The 5,000-nt window shown below is 34.3% G+C and overlaps 1 protein-coding gene across 1 annotated transcript in view; it reads left to right on the top strand.

The window, feature by feature from the left end:
• LOC119598144 (ecdysone-induced protein 78C-like) overlaps nucleotides 1–5,000 on the top strand; it is a 53,222-nt gene that overhangs the window by 1,575 nt on the left and 46,647 nt on the right. The gene's annotated exons all lie outside the window — the stretch shown is intronic.

Raw genomic sequence — 5,000 nt, 5'->3', positions numbered from 1 at the left:
CTATCATATAGATTATGTAACAAAACTATAGTAAGCAGTAACCGACCGGTTCTTTAGACAACGGCTGTATCAGTCAACTCGACAGGAGCAAAATTAGCATCGTCAAATGATTATAACTTTTTCGGTTCCCACACTGATAAGCATTCATTGTAAAACATCAGTCTAGTATAGGAAAAAAATATTTCCTTCACAACTCAGGGTATTTTAAGCGTCTGGAATGTGTTCGTTCGTTCCGTTGAACACTTGTGTTTAGCTATTTAAAAAAAGTGAAAAATTGTATTGTATTTTATTCATCTGTAGAGTTATTACCGGTCGGAGATAACGCGCAAAATACCATAGATCTTTCAGAGTTATTAGTGTATATCTAAGTATGGTGCGTTCGAGAGGCATCTTGATAATCTTCGTTGTTTCACAATATATCGTTGGTGTTTTTTTTATAACATCGCCAGTTTCTTTTCATTTGAGATTTATTTAGATTTCGAATGTCTTGGTATTTGTATATAATTCTGCTGTACTTGGCTGATCATTTGGATATTTGTTCAACGAGAGTATATTATTATAATATATATCCCAGTATGGTCTCAGTATTTATGCATAAGTATGACGAAGATGAAAGGAAAATGAAACAAATTGACGATATCAGGTAGACCTCTGTTAGCCCCCCCCCCCCCCGACGGCTCTGAGGTGCAGGTAAGTGGTATGTCAATTCTTATATTATAAAGAGCCAAACATATCCCTTTCTGTCAAGATGAATTTAGTATTACAAACCATAAAATCCCTCACATTGTAAATTGTAAATCACTCTGCATTCCCTAAGAAAAAAAAACGTATAATTATAATACAGAAGTAAAAAATGAAACGCAGACGAAATAAAACTCCCAGGCAACACCCTCAGCGTCGCTCTCTCAACAGGCTTAACGAAAACGAAAGTGACGGTACTATTTCCACCTTTTCGGACCAGCGACGGAAAGCCCATTCTTCGCTGGCGCTCGTCGAGGTGCAGTTGTTGTTTGGGAGGCTTTAAAAAAAGGGGGGGAAAGAGGAGGGGGATGCATTGTGTTGTATATGCCCGTGAAAGATGGCTCGGGATTCTTAACTATTTGGTGGATATTTGTGACAGTGCGTGCGGGGTTCTTAAGGCTTCAGGTCAAACCTCCCGTGCCTGGGTACTCGCTGAGCTCGTCCTGATGTACTAGCTGTGGAGAGAAGAGATCCTGGGACGCTGACACAGCCGGTGTTTTGCTGCTGATGACGAGGTGCTGACGAGGAAGGCTGACAAGGAGGTTCTGATGGGCAATAGTTGTGATGTTGAATGTTGCTGTGGGAGAGATGTTTGGAGAAGAGTTTGAGGGTATGAAGGCACATAATGGTGGTGTTGCTGCGGTTGAGGCGATGCTAAGTTATTGGCTATCGGAATAATTACTTTTATTCTGTTATTGTTATTAACCTGTCTGTAAGAACTGCAATTGTACCAATGTCGGTTATATCAAACAGGTTCACGATGTTGGCTGTCAGGGTAATAGTATTGTGAATTATAGTATGATTATAAGATGATAATGTAGGTGTAAGCATCTCACAGATGCAATGATGAGTGCAAGTGTGGCAAATGTAATGTCTATTGTACGTATATATATATATGTGTGTGTGTGTATGTGTGTGTGTGTGATATTAATGATAATAGTAATAATAATAATTTACAGTAATAATAATAATGATGATAATGACAACAATAATACTAACACAATAATATAATGATAAAAATGATAATAATAGTAGTATCAATAATAATAATGATAATAATGAAAATAACAATAATGATAATTATAATAATAATTGATAATTATTATGATAATGATATAAAGTAGTAGCAGTGATAATGACAATGCTAATGTTGATATAATAATAATAATGATAGTAATGATAATATTGATAATGATAATAATAATAAAAATAATAATAATGTTAACAATCTTAGTAATAATGATAATGAAAATAATAATAATAGTAATTACAACAATGATAATGAAAATAATAATAACAATAGTAACAATATTAATAACAACAACGATAATGATAAAAATACAAATATATAAAAAATGAGATGATGATGATGATAGTAATATAATGATAATGACAATAATAATTATCATTAGTTTAATAATAATAATGATATTGAAAATAGTAATGATAATTATTATTATTATTATTATTATTATTATATTATCATTATTGTTACTATTATTATTATTATTATTATTATTATTATTATTATTATTTTATTATTATAATTATTATTATTGTTATTATGAAAATGATAACCATAATAATATATAATAATAGTGATAGTAATAATGATAATGATAATAATAACAATACTGATAATAAATAATAATAGTAATGATAATAATAATAACAGAAACAATAATAATGATGATAATGTTACTAATAGTAATTATGATAATAATGATATCAATAATAGTAATAATAATAATAATTACTATTATTATTATAGAATAAAAATAACAAAAATAATTCATGAGTAATAATAATGATAAAAATGAAAACAATGACAATAATAATAAAACTAAGCATAAGAAACAACAAAAATCAAAATGATAACAAATGATGAAAATAATACCAATAACAACACACAATAACCACTCGTGTTTAGAATAATACCTGATAAATAACAAGATGACTATAGACAGTAAAAATTAATGAATAAAGAATAAGTTAATGGTAGTGCCTGAGTAGTGCCTACCATAACTGCCAATATCAATGGTAATGATACCAATTTCCATGATTATGAGAATGATAACAACATTACCATAAATGTTAATGGTAACCAAATGTACTAGCAGTAGTGATAATGATAATAATATGACGATTATGGATAATGACAGTAATGATGATAGGTTATGGTGAAGTTGGTAGCAGTGATGATAATAATAGCGATAAGTACGTGCAGTTCAGGATAATTATGGTAATAACAGGAAAGTTAATAGGAATAAAAGATTTTGTAGTGACTATATTGAAAAAAAAGAAGAGAGGAATTAGAACAATGACGATAAAACTGGTAAAGGAATAAGGAACTAGATGCTATTCTTATCTGTAATTAAAGGAAAAACAGTATCAACACAATACAGACATCATTAATCATAAACCAAACGAAAGTAAAACACCAATCAACGATTAATCATCGTGATATAAGTAAGAGGAATAAAATTATCAACGTTATTATGCAACGCATTTTTTTTTTTTTTTTTTTTTTTTTTTTTGCTCGGGGGAGAAATGTGTATGTTGTGAATATTGGTTTTCTAAACGAGGAAATGATAGTTTGTGATGAGTGTTGTCATATCCAACATTTTCACAGGCTTAGAAAATATGTGCATAGATTCTGATAATATATTAAGAAATCATCACTGTAACCCCACCCTATAGTAGATAAGAAAAGTGAGTTATATGGAGCCTGGAAAATGTTTAATAAAAGGCCATGAATTTATCATTAATGTCAGGATTGGGTCCGAGAATCTCGTTGATGTTGGTATCTGGCACCTGCTAACGACAGGTTTCCAACTAGTATTAAATCATCGCCCGAGGCAAGAACATATCCCCCGTGAATACTAAGTTCAGGGCCCTTACCCTTCCCTCTCCCCCCACTCTCTCCTTCTCTCCCTCTCCCCTCCTCCCTTCTCCCCCTCCTCCCTCTCCCCCTCTTCCCCTCCTTCCTCCTCCCCTCGCCCCTCCCTCTCCCCCTCCTCCCTCTCCACCCTCCTTCCTCTCTCCCTCCTCCCTCTCCTCCTTCCCCCTCTCCCTCTCTCCTTCCCCAACACCTCTCTTTATCTTTATTCATTCTTGATATCTTGTAAATAATTGTATCCTATGGAATAGCTTTTCTTATAATTGTTAATATTTTATCTCTATTATTTCATCACTCACTTTTTTTTTCTTTCTTTCTTTTCTTTCCCTTCCTTAATGTTTCCCCATTAGTGCCTTGTATCTCCCGCTGTAATGGGCATGGTGATCACAGCAGCGTGAATGAAAAATCAGAAATGAAACCCACATGCTGAGAGGACAAAACCCCGGAGACGAAGTACCGTAGCGCTGTTCCTGCTTTAAACTTGCTCCTCAAACTCCAAAAGTGTTTTCGCTATTTCATAACCGTTGAATGTTCCTAACGCGTGAATAACCAGGCGAAATGAATACGCTATCTATTCTTAGTTCGTTATTAGAGATACTTGTGAGCCAACGAGAGCCTGCGAGCATTTTCTCGCTCTTAACTCTGGTGTCTTGCTTAGGGCAGGTGCGAGTGCCTGCGTGCAAGAAGGAAGCGAGCTTTAGCCTCTCTCTCTCGTGTGCTTCTTCGTGAGAAATACTCTTGGAGTGTAAGACAGGAAGGGGATATTGCCTCATCTTCTTAGGAGATCATTGTCTTCGGCTGTTATTGAAATCATTATCCATCATGTCGCTAATAATTGCTATCTCCTAGCGAACGTGCGCTGGGCTCGTAAGGGGCGCCTTTTCCCTAATCGGAGGCTGGATGTTCGAAAGACCGATGAGAAATATTTGATGCTGTTTTTCTCACGTGATGCTGAATTGACGTAGACAATTTTACGTCATGAAGATGAAGGTATTTCTAACAAAAACAATCTCAGGTATGAAGCTACTGATAATTAGAGAGCCAACAAGAAAAATATGGAAAATATTTACCGTGGATAGTGACAGGGATTAAATACAAAGAGACAGGGTGTTGGGTTGACTTGAACGTGTAGCACAATCAAGATCTTTGCGAAATGATGATGATGCAAACACGAATGAGATGAATTAACGAAGTGATGATAAAATGTTTAGAGTGAGATGATGAGAACAACTTCCCTGGGCTGATCTTTGATCCTGAGTTTCCTGCTGATCTGTGATGCAATATTTATGATGATAAGTATAAGGAAGGTAAGAGGGCGACTGCAATGAATGTGTGCAGCTTGTATGTTGTGGTTTTGATG

This window comes from Penaeus monodon, chromosome 40, assembly GCF_015228065.2.
Source record: "Penaeus monodon isolate SGIC_2016 chromosome 40, NSTDA_Pmon_1, whole genome shotgun sequence".
Classification (NCBI taxonomy): domain Eukaryota; kingdom Metazoa; phylum Arthropoda; class Malacostraca; order Decapoda; family Penaeidae; genus Penaeus; species Penaeus monodon.
The sequence above is the reverse complement of the archived record's forward strand: the minus strand, read 5'-3'. Positions and strand labels throughout refer to the sequence as shown.